The sequence below is a fragment of the Ciconia boyciana genome, chromosome 28 (genome assembly GCF_034638445.1).
Source record: "Ciconia boyciana chromosome 28, ASM3463844v1, whole genome shotgun sequence".
Classification (NCBI taxonomy): domain Eukaryota; kingdom Metazoa; phylum Chordata; class Aves; order Ciconiiformes; family Ciconiidae; genus Ciconia; species Ciconia boyciana.
The window spans coordinates 1,881,328-1,893,603 of NC_132961.1; the positions used below are offsets into that span (position 1 = coordinate 1,881,328).

Genomic DNA, 12,276 nt, shown 5'->3' on the forward strand with positions numbered 1-12,276 from the left:
TGAGTGGGGCTTCTGCTGGGCGGAAGCAGGAGGCTGGCGTGTGCGAGGCGTGTTCAAGGCGTGTGCGAGGTCCGAGGCGTGTGCAAGCTGCGTGCGAGGTGTGCACACGTGTGCGAGGCAAGAGCTATGTGTGAGGCATGTGTGAGGTGTGCACATGCGTGTGCAAAGCGTGTGTGAGGCTAGAGGCGTGTGAGCCGTGTGCGAGGTGTGCACACGTGTGAGGCTAGAAGCATGAGGCGTGTGCGAGGTATGCACACGTGTGTGTGAGGCATGTGTGAGGCTAGAGGCGTGAGCCATGCACAAGATGCACACGCATGTGTGAGGTGTGTATGAGGCTGGAGGTGTGCGAGCCCTGTGCGAGGTGTGCACACGTGTGTGTGAGGCATGTGCGAGGTGTGCACACGTGTGTGAGGCGTGTGCGAGGCGTGTGTGAGGCTAGAGGCGTGTGTGAGCCATGCACAAGATGCACACGCGTGTGCGAGGCGTGTGTAAGGCTAGCGGCGTGCTTGAGTCGTGTGCACGGACAAACCCCATCTCCCCCCCACCCCTCCAGGCCCCCCCCCCCTCCCAGTTCACCCCAGTCCCTCCCAGTTTGGCTCGGGGGGGCCCTGGGGGGGGGGGTCTCTGCCCCCCCCCCGCCCCCCTTATTTATGGCTCTGCCCCATTAAAGCTGGTGAACACGGGGCGGGGGGGTCCGGCCTCTTTCTGGGGGGCCCAGATGCCTGGGACCCCCCCCCAGGGAAGGTTTGGGGGTGCAGACAGGGGCGGCGGCTCCTTGTAAGGTTTTATTTCACTTTTTTGGGGGGAAAAAGAGCATTTTGGGGGCAGATGGGGCTGTCTTCCCCCTCCCCCCGCCATGGGGGACCCAGGCGTCCGGGGGGGGTTGGGGGCTCCTGGGGGGGCCCAGACATCTCGGGGGGTCAGGGGCTCCCTTTCGGGGGAACCCAGGCATCCGGGAGGGCTCAGGGGTCAAAGGGCAGGATGGACCCCCCAAAATGGACCCAGGAGTCTGGGGGGGGTGAGGGCTCCCTTTGGGGGACCCAGGCGTCTGGGGGGGGACCCAGGTGTTGGGGGGTCAGGGGTTCTCTTTGGGGGGACCCAGGCGTCCGGGGGGCTCAGGGGTCAAAGGGCAGGATGGACCCCCCAAAATGGACCCAGGAGTCTGGGGGGGTGAGGGCTCCCTTTGGGGGACCCAGGTGTCGGGGGGACCCTGGTTTTGGGGGGGTCAGGGGTTCTCTTTGGGGGGACCCAGGTGTCGGGGGGACCCAGGCATCCGGGGGGGCTCAGGGGTCAAAGGGCAGGATGGACCCCCCCCCAAAATGGACCCAGGAGTCTGGGGGGGGGTGAGGGCTCCCTTTGGGGGACCCAGGCGTCTGGGGGGGGACCCAGGTGTTGGGGGGTCGGGGGTTCTCTTTGGGGGGGACCCAGGCGTCCGGGGGCTCAGGGGTCAAAGGGCAGGATGGACCCCCCAAAATGGACCCAGGAGTCTGGGGGGGGTGAGGGCTCCCTTTGGGGGGACCCAGGTGTCGGGGGACCCTGGTTTTGGGGGGGTCAGGGGTTCTCTTTGGGGGGACCCAGGTGTCGGGGGGTCGGGGTTCTCTTTGGGGGGGGACCCAGGCATTCAGGGGTCAAAGGGCAGGATGGACCCCCCAAAAAATGGACCCAGGAGTCTGGGGGGGGGGTGTGAGGGCTCCCTTTTGGGGGGACCCAGGCGTCGGGGGGGGGGAGGGCTCAGGGACAGGGGTCAAAGGGCAGGGTGGTGACACCGCCGTGCAGCTCGAGGCCACCCTCGGCCCAGGCCAGCAGGTCACCGGCCGCCCGGGTGCTGCAGCCGGCCACCGCGGCCACCTCGGCCGCGTCCAGCACCCGGCTCCAGAGGTGGAAGTCGGAGATTTCCCCCACGAAGGCCTGCGTGGCGTCAAAGTGGCCGCCCAGCGCGTCCTGCGGGACAACGGGTGACGTGGGGACACGGGGACGTGGGGACACGGGGACGGGGTATCCACGTGGCACGTGGGCGTAGGGACAAGGGGAGGTGGCATCCGTCTGGCACGGGGACGTGGGGACGTGGCACCCACGTGGGATGCAGACGTGGGGACGTGGCACCCATGTGGCACGTGGGCATAGGGACAAGGGGACGTGGCACCCGTGTGGCACGGGGGACAGGGGGACATGGCACCCACGTGGCATGGGGACAGGGGGCCGTGGGGACATGGGGATGTGGCATCCGTGCAGCACAGGGACAGGGGGACAAGGGGACGTGGCACCCACGTGGGATACAGACATGGGGACACGGTACCCATGTGGCATAGGGACAAGGGGACACGGCACCCACGTGGCACGGGGACAGGGGGACATGGCACCCATGTGGCATGGGGACATGGGAACATGGCACCCACATAGCACAGGGACAGGGGGACGTGGCACCCATGTGGCATGGGGACACGGGGACATGGGGGCATGGCACCCACATGGTACAGGGATGTGGGGACATGGGGACATGGCACCCGTGTGGCACAGGGAGATGTGGGGACACGGGCATATGGCACCCGTGTGGCACAGGGACACGGGGATGTGGGGACATGGGGATGCAGGGACACGGGGATGTGGCACCCGTGTGGCATGGGGACACGGAGAAGTGGGAACATGGGGACACGGGGACAAGTGGGAACATGTGGGGACATGAGCACGTGGCACCCGTGTGACACAGGGACACGGAGAAGTGGGGACACGGGGATGTGGGGACACGGGGATGTGGCACCCGTGTGGCATGGGGACAAGGGGAATTTGGGGACACGGAGACATGGTACCCGTGTGGCACAGGGACACAGGGATGTGGGGACACGGGGATGCGGGGACACTGGGATGTGGCACCCGTGTGGCACAGGGACATGGAGAAGTGGGGACATGGGGACACGGGGATGTGGGGACATGGAGACATGGCACCCATGTGGCACAGGGACATGGAGAAGTGGGGACACGGGGATGTGGGGACACGGGCATGTGGCACCCATGTGACATGGGGACAAGGGGAATTTGGGGACACGGAGACATGGTACCCGTGTGGCACAGGGACAGGGGGATATGGGGACACGGGCACGTGGCATCCGTGTGACATGGGGACATGGGGATGTGGGGACACGGGGATGTGGGGACACGGGCACGTGGCACCCGTGTGACATGGGGACATGGGGATGTGGGGACACGGGGATGTGGGGACACGGGCACGTGGCACCCGTGTGGCACGGGGATGTGGGGACACGGAGACATGACACCCGCGCGGCCCGGGGACAAGGGGATGTGGGGACGCGGAGAAGTGGGGACAGGGGGATGTGGGGACACGGGCACGTGGCACCCGTGGGACACGGGCGCAGGGATGTCCCCCCCCACACTCCACGGTGGCCCCGTGACCCCAAGCTGTCCCCCTGGCCCCAGGCTGTCCCCGTGACCCCACGTCCCCCCGTGGCCCTGCGTCACCCGGCCCGGCCCCGCGGCCCTACCTGCTCCTGGCCGAGGACGAGGACGCCGCGGGGGCGCAGGGGGTGCCCGGCCGCCAGCCCCCCCCCCGGCCCCGGGGGACCCCGTCCTGGAAGCTGCGCCAGGTGCCCCCCGCCGCCGCCCAGGTGACGCAGACGTGCTGCCACCGCCCTGGGGACGGGGACAAGGCCAGCGGCACCGCCTGGGGGGGCCTGTCGGGGGGGTGCACCCGGCCCCCCGCCCCACAGAGCCCCCCGCCCCACAGAACCCCCAGCCTCACAGAGTCCCCCACCCCACAGACCCCCCCACCCCACAGAGCCCTACAGACCCCCCAGCCCCACAGAGTCCCCCACCCCACAGACCCCCCCACCCCACAGAGCCCTACAGACCCCCCAGCCCCACAGAGTCCCCCACCCCACAGACCCCCTGCCCCACAGAACCCCCAGCCTCACAGACCCACAGCCCCACAGACCCCCCGCCCCACAGAGCCCCCGCCCCACAGAACCCCCCAGCCCCACAGAGTCCCCCACCCCACAGACCCCCACCCCACAGAACTCCCCAGCCCCACAGAGCCCCCAGCCCCACAGAGCCCCCTGCCCCATAGCCCACCAGACGGCTCCTACCCCCATAGGCCCCGCACCCCAATACCCCTCACAGACCCCCATATTCCCCCTTCCCCACACCCCCACACACCCCCATAGCACCCCACCCCCCATACCTCCATAGCCCCCATCATCCCCATTTCCCCCATCCCCCATAGCCCCCGTAGCCCCCATGGCCCCCTCAGCCCCCATAGCCCCCCATCACCCCCATCCCCCACTCCCCCATCCCCCACTCTCATAGCCCACCCACAGCCCCCCATCCCCCTGTTCCCCATCCCCTCATAGCCCCCATCCCCCCACCCCCCATACCCCCCATCTCCCCCTCCCCCACTCCCCCATCCCCCCATAGCCCCCCACTCTCATAGCCCACCGATAGCCCCCATCCCCCATAGCCCCCCATCCCCCCACTCCCCATCCCCTCATGTCCCCCCTCCCCCCACCCCCATCCCCCTCTCCCCCCATACCCCCATCTCCCCCACCCCCATCCCCCATCTCCCTCTCCCCCCCATACCCCCCATCTCCCCCCACCCCCATCCCCCCATCTCCCTCTCCCCCCCATACCCCCATCTCCCCCACCCCCATCCCCCCATCTCCCCCTCCCCCCACTCCCCCATCCCCCCCATAGCCCCCCACTCTCATAGCCCACCCACAGCCCCCCATCCCCCGTTCCCCCATCCCCTCATAGCCCCCCATCCCCCCACCCCCCATACCCCCCCATCTCCCCCTCCCCCCACTCCCCCATCCCCCCCATAGCCCCCCACTCTCATAGCCCACCGATAGCCCCCCATCCCCCGTTCCCCCATCCCCCCATAGCCCCCCATCCCCCCACTCCCCATCCCCTCATCTCCCCTCCCCCCCACCCCCCATCCCCCCATCTCCCTCTCCCCCCACCCCCCACTCCCCCATCCCCTCATCTCCCCTCCCCCCACCCCCATCCCCCCATCTCCCCCTCCCCCCCCCCCATCCCCCATCTCCCCCACCCCCCACCCCCATCCCCCATCTCCCCTCTCCCCCCACCCCCCATCCCCCATCTCCCTCTCCCCCCACCCCCCATCTCCCCTCCCCCCACCCCCATCCCCCCATCTCCCCTCTCCCCCACCCCCCACTCCCCATCCCCTCATCTCCCCCTCCCCCACCCCCACCCCCCATCCCCCATCTCCCCCCACCCTCCCCCCCATCTCCCTCTCCCCCTCCCCCCACCTGATCGTCCACCAGCAGCTCCATGGGGCGCCCGCCCCAGGCCAGCAGCACCAGCTCGTTGGGTTGCCCGGGGGCGGCGTAGGAAAAGGGGGTGCCCAGGGCGGGGGCCCCCCCGGGGCGCAGCCAGAGGCAGGCGGAGAGGGCCCGCAGCGCCCGCCGCACCGTGCCCCGCGCCCGCGCGAACATGTAGTTGGTGCGGAGGGGGAAGGACACGCGGAACCCCCCCCGCGGGCCCCCGGCCCCTGCGGAACCCCCGGCCGTCAGCGCGGGGCGCGGGGGGGCCGGCGCGGGGGGTCCCCAGCCCTGGGGGGTCCCAATCCTGGGGGGTCCCCACCCTGGGGGTCCCCACCCCGGGGGTCCCCGTCCCCTCACCCCTGGGGTCCCCACCCCTCTGTCCCCAGGGGTCCCCACCCCTGGTGTCCCCACCCCGGGGGTCCCCATCCCGTCACCCCTGGGGGTCCCCACCCCTGGCGGTCCCCACCCCTGGGTGTCCCCTTCCCCTCACCCCTGGGGGTCCCCACCCCTGGTGTCACCACCCCGGGGTCCCCATCCCGTCACCCCTGGGGTCCCCACCCCTGGCGTCACCACCCCGGGGGTCCCCACCCCATCACCCCTGGGGGTCCCCACCCTGGGGGTCCCCACCCCGGGGGTCCCCGTCCCCTCACCCCTGGGGTCCCCACCCCTGGGGGTCCCCACCCCGGGGGTCCCCATCCCGTCACCCCTGGGGGTCCCCACCCCTGGGTGTCCCCACCCCGGGGGTCCCCACCCCATCACCCCTGGGGTCCCCACCCCTGGTGTCCCCACCCCTGGGTGTCCCCATCCCCTCACCCCTGGGGTCCCCACCCCTGGTGTCCCCACCCCGGGGGTCCCCATCCCGTCACCCCTGGGGTCCCCACCCCTGGGTGTCCCCACCCCGGGGTCCCCACCCCATCACCCCTGGGGTCCCCACCCCTGGTGTCCCCACCCTGGGTGTCCCCATCCCGTCACCCCTGGGGTCCCCACCCTGGTGTCCCCACCCCGGGGTCCCCGTCCCCTCACCCCTGGGGTCCCCACCCCTGGGTGTCCCCACCCCGGGGGTCCCCACCCCATCACCCCTGGGGTCCCCACCCCTGGTGTCCCCACCCCTGGTGTCCCCATCCCCTCACCCCTGGGGTCCCCACCCCTGGTGTCCCCACCCCGGGGGTCCCCGTCCCCTCACCCCTGGGATCCCCACCCCTGGTGTCCCCACCCCTGGTGTCCCCATCCCCTCACCCCTGGGGTCCCCACCCTGGTGTCCCCACCCCGGGGTCCCTGTCCCCTCACCCCTGGGTGTTCCCACCCCGGGGTCCCCATCCCCTCACCCCTGGGGTCCCCACCCCTGGTGTCCCCACCCCGGGGTCCCCATCCCCTCACCCCTGGGGTCCCCACCCCTGGGTGTCCCCACCCCGGGGTCCCCACCCCATCACCCCTGGGGTCCCCACCCTGGTGTCCCCACCCCTGGGTGTCCCCATCCCTCACCCCTGGGGTCCCCACCCCTGGTGTCCCCACCCCGGGGTCCCCGTCCCCTCACCCCTGGGGTCCCCACCCCTGGGTGTCCCCACCCCGGGGTCCCCACCCCATCACCCCTGGGGTCCCCACCCCTGGTGTCCCCACCCCTGGGTGTCCCCATCCCCTCACCCCTGGGGTCCCCACCCCTGGTGTCCCCACCCCGGGGTCCCCGTCCCCTCACCCCTGGGATCCCCACCCCTGGTGTCCCCACCCCTGGTGTCCCCATCCCCTCACCCCTGGGGTCCCCACCCTGGTGTCCCCACCCCGGGGGTCCCCGTCCCTCACCCCTGGGTGTTCCCACCCCGGGGTCCCCATCCCCTCACCCCTGGGGTCCCCACCCCTGGGGGTCCCCACCCCGGGGGTCCCCATCCCGTCACCCCTGGGGGTCCCCACCCCTGGCGTCACCACCCCGGGGGTCCCCGTCCCCTCACCCCTGGGGGTCCCCTCCCCTGGTGTTCCCACCCCTGGGTGTCCCCGTCCTCTCACCCCTGGGGTCCCCACCCCTGGTGTCCCCACCCCGGGGGTCCCAGTCCCCTCACCCCTGGGGTCCCCACCCTGGTGTCCCCACCCCGGGGTCCCCGTCCCCTCACCCCTGGGGGTCCCCACCCCTGGTGTCCCCATCCCCTCACCCCTGGGGTCCCCACCCCTGGTGTCCCCACCCCGGGGTCCCCGTCCCCTCACCCCTGGGTGTTCCCACCCCGGGGTCCCCATCCCCTCACCCTGGGGGTCCCCACCCCTGGTGTCCCCACCCCGGGGTCCCCGTCCCGTCACCCCTGGGGGTCCCCACCCCTGGTGTCCCCACCCCGGGGGTCCCCGTCCCCTCACCCCCGGGTGTCCCCACCCCTGGGTGTCCCCCTCCCGTCACCCCTGGGTGTCCCCACCCCTGGTGTCCCCACCCCGGGGGTCCCCGTCCCCTCACCCTTGTGCTTGTCCTGGGGGTCCTTGGGGTCCTCGCGGTCCCCGGGGTCCCCGTGGTCCTCGGGGTCGTCGTGGTCCTCCTCCTCCTCCTCGTGGTCGCCATGGCGACGGCTGTGGGCCCAGTGATGCTCGGGGTGGTTGCCATGGAGATGGCCGGGTTTGCTGTGGTCCCCGTGGTGGTTGCCATGGTTCCCGTAGTGGTTGCCATGGAGATGGCTGTGGTGGTTGCCATGGTGATCCTCCAAGTGGTTGCCGGGGAGGTTGCTGTGCTTGCTGTGGTCGCCGTGGCGGTTGCCATGGTTACCGTAGTGGTTGCTATGGAGGATGCCGTGGTGGTTGCTAGGGTTGCTGGGCTTGCTTTGGTTGCCATGGTGATCGTAGTGGTTGCCATGGTCGCCGGGCTTGCTGTGGTCGCCGTGGTGACCGTGGTGGTTGCCATGGAGATCCTCATGGTGGTTGCCATGCTTCTCGTGGTCGCCATGGTGACCGTGGTGGTTGCCATGGAGATCCTCATGGTGGTTGCCATGCTTCTCGTGGTCGCCATGGTGACCGTGGTGGTTGCCATGGAGATCCTCATGGTGGTTGCCATGCTTCTCGTGGTCGCCATGGTGACCGTGGTGGTTGCCATGGAGATCCTCATGGTGGTTGCCATGCTTCTCGTGGTCGCCATGGTGACCGTGATGATTGCCATGGTTGCCGTGATGGTTGCCATGGTGGTCGCCGTGGTCGCCATGATGGTTGCCGTGGTCGCCATGATGGTCGCCATGATGGTTGCCATGCTTGAGGTAGTGGTCGCCGTGGTGGCCGTGGTCGTTGCCGTGGTCGCCGTGGTGGGCGTGGTGGTCGCCGTGGTGGTTGCCATGGGGATGGCTGCCGTTGCCATGGTGACGGAGCTCCAGCTCCAGCAGCCCGATCTTCTTCTGCAGCGCTTCCCGCAGCCCCGAGACGTTGCGGCTCTGCGGGGGGGGCGTCACCCCACGGACCCCCAGCTGCCCCCCAACCTGCCCCACAGCCTGCCCCACAGCCTGCCCCCAATTGCCCCCCCAGCTGCCCCCCCAGCTGCCCCAGTGCCCCCCATCCTCCCCCAGAGCCCCCCGTCTTACCCCATAGACCCCCAACTGCCCCCCAACCTGCCCTGCAGCCCCCATCCTTCCCGAGAGCCCCCATCCTACCCCATAGACCCCCAGCTGCCCCCCAACCTGCCCCAGTGCCCCCATCCTCCCCCAGAGCCCCCGTCTTACCCCATAGACCCCCCAACTGCCCCCCAACCTGCCCCGCAGCCCCCATCCTTCCCGAGAGCCCCCAACTTACCCCATAGACCCCCCAACTGCCCCCCATCCTCCCCAGAGCCCCCATCTTGCCCCATAGACCGCCCAAGTGCCCCCAACCTGCCCCAGAGCCCCCATCTTACCCCATAGACCGCCCAAGTGCCCCCAACCTGCCCCGCAGCCCCCATCCTTCCCTAGAGCCCCCATCTTACCCCATAGACCCCTAACTGCCCCCATCCTCCCCCAGAGCCCCTCATCTTGCCCCATAGACCCTCCAACTCCGCCCCGACCCCTCCCTGCCCCCCAACCTGCCCCCCATCTTGCCCCAGAGCCCCATCCCGCCCCATAGACCCCCAACCTGCCCCACATCTCCTCCCTGCCCCCCAATTGCCCCCCAGCCCCCTCCTGCCCCCCATCTTGCCCCAGAGCCCCATCCTGCCCTCACCCTGCCCCACATCTCCTCCCTGCCCCCCAATTGCCCCCCAGCCCCTTCCTGCCCCCAAGTGCCCCCATCCCATCCCCCTGCCCCCCACCTGCCCTTTGCCCCCCTTCCCCTCCCCCGGGCTATATTTAGCCCCAGGGCGGCCCTGGAGCTGCCCCCGTTAATCCCCTCCCCCCCCCGAGTTAATCAGCGCCGGGTTAATGAGGGCAGCGGCGGGGGGGGGAGGGGAGAGGGGAGGGGAAGGGCAGGCATCCGGGCACCTGCCCCCCCTTAAGGCCACCAGATGGTCCCCAAAGAGGATCAGGGGGTCAAGCCTTCGCTGGGGGGGAGGGGGGTCCCCTGGAGGGGAGGGGAGGGTCCCCTGGGGGTGGGTCCCCTGGAGGGTGGGGTTCCCTGGGGGAGGGGAGGGTCCACTGGGGGAAGGGGGTTCCCGGAGGGCGGGGTCCCCTGGGGGGGAGGAGGGTCCACTGGGGGAAGGGGGTTCCCCGGAGGGCGGGGTCCCCTGGGGGGAGGGGAGGGTCCACTGGGGGAAGGGGGTTCCCCGGAGGGCGGGGTCCCCTGGGGGGAGGGAGGGTCCACTGGGGGGAAGGGGGGGTTCCCCGGAGGGCGGGGTCCCCTCCCAGGCCCCTCCTCCCCCCCCCCCCCAGGGCACCCAGGCGTTCGGGCAGGGAGGCGTTGCACGAGGGTGCACGAGGATGATGGTGCACGGGGAGGGTTGTGCACGAGGAGGGGGGTGCAAGGAGGTGTTGCACGAGGGCGATGGTGCACGAGGGTGCGGTGCACGAGGATGATGGTGCACGGGGATGCAGTGCGCGAGCAGGCTCGTGCACGAGGACAGTTGTGCACACGAGGACGTGCGAGGAGGCGTTGCACGAGGGTGCGTCGCACGAGGAGTTGTGCACGGGGAGCGGTGCACGGGGAGGGTCGTGCACAGGAGGGCGTGCAAAGAGGTGTTGCACGAGGGAGCGGTGCATGAAGATGATGGTGCACGAGGGTGCGGTGCACGAGGGTGATGGTGCACGGGGAGGGTTGTGCACGAGGAGGGTTGTGCACGGGGAGGGTTGTGCAAAGGAGGACGTGCAAGGTGTTGCACGAGGGCGCAGTGCACGAGGGTGATGGTGCACGAGGACGCGATGCACAAGGAGGGTTGTGCACAAGGAGCGGGGCACGAGAAGGGTTGTGCACGGGGAGGGTTGTGCACACGAGGACGTGCAAGGTGTTGCACGAGGGCGCAGTGCACGAGGGTGACGGTGCACAAGGAGCGATGCACGAGGAGGGTTGTGCGCAGGGACGGTTGTGCTCGGGAGGACGTGCAAGGAGGTGTTGCACGAGGGTGCGGTACACGAGGAGAGTTGTGCACGGGGAGGGTTGTGCAAAGGAGGACGTGCAAGGTATTGCACCAGGGTGCAGTGCACGAGGATGCCGGTGCACGAGGATGCGATGCACGAGGAGGGGCGTGCACAGGGAGCAGTGCACGAGGAGGGCGTGCAAGGAGGTGGTGCACGAGGCTGCGGTGCACGAGGACGGTTGTGCACGGGGAGGGTCGTGCACAGGGAGCGGCGCACGAGGAGGGCGTGCAAGGCGGCGTCGCGCGAGGCCGGCGCGAGCCGGGAAGCCCCGCCCGAGCGCGCCACGCCCCGGGGAGCCTCGCACGCGCGCGTGCGAGCCCCCTCACCTGCAGCTGCTGCAGCCTCTGCCGCAAGACCTGCAGCGCCCGCTGCGCCCCTTCCCGCCCCTGCCACGCTTCCCGGCGCGAAGCCTCCCGGCGCGAAGCCTCCTCGTGCGAGGCCTCCTCGTGCGAGGCCTCCTCGTGCGAGGCCTCCTCGTGCGCCCGGGCCTGGCAGCGGCCCAGCTTGGCCGCCAGCTCCCGCGCCGCCTCGCGCTGCTCCAGCGCCGCTTCCCGCTGCTGCACCAGCGCCTCGCGCAGCCGCAGGATGGTGCGCCGCGCCCCCGCCAGCCCCTCGTGCGACGCCGCCGACGCCCCCTCGTGCGACGCCGCCTCGTGCCAAGCCTCGTGCGAAGGGCCGGCCGGACAACCCGGCTCCGATTCGGGGGGGAGGGGGGTGCAGATGAAGCGGGGGAGGGGCTCGGCCCCCGCCCCCCCCAGCAGCACCCCCAGGGTCAGCAGGGCGAGCGCGCGGGGCGGCATGGCCGGGGCACGCGCGCGTGCGAAGGCGGGCGCGGCGGCGGGCGGACGTCTGCAAGGCAAGAGAGGCTCCTTGCGCACGCGCGCGTGCGAAGACCGGGGGGGTTCTCGCACGCGGGGCGCGAGGGCGGTCCCTACGAGCGGGAGGCCTTCGCACGCGCGTGTGCGAGCTCGGGGGGCGGCCCTGCGTGGGGGGGTACGAGCGATGTCCCCTTGCACGCGCGTGTGCGAGGCGGGAGGGGGGGTCCCTCCTCTTTGCACACGCCGGCGCCTCCCGCCCTCGCGCACGCGTGTGCGAGGCGCGTCGTTGCTTGGTGGTGCGAGGCGAGCGATATCGCTTTGCACACGCGTGTGCAACGCGCGTCGTTGCTTGGTGGTGCGAGGGAAGCGATATCCCCTCGCACACGCGTGTGCAAAGCGCGTCGTTGCTTGACGGCGTGAGGCGAGCGATACGCCCTCGCACACGCGTGTGCAACGCACGGCATTGCTTGGTGGTGCGAGGCGAGCGATGTCCCCTCGCACACGCGTGTGCAACGCACGCGGCTCCCCCCTCGCACGCTCGGGCGCAGCACAGCCACCTCCAGCCCTTGCACGCGCGTGTGCGCCGCACCCCCCCCCCACGCGTGGCTCCCCCTCCCCACGCAGCCGAAGCGACGTCCTCGCACACGCGCGTGCAAGGCCCCCTGCCCCCCCACCCCC

General features: G+C 71.1%; 1 protein-coding gene across 1 annotated transcript in view; it reads left to right on the top strand.

The window, feature by feature from the left end:
* The window catches only part of RPS9 (ribosomal protein S9), a 56,177-nt gene that overhangs the window by 13,147 nt on the left and 30,754 nt on the right, over window positions 1-12,276 (top strand). The window lies entirely within an intron of this gene.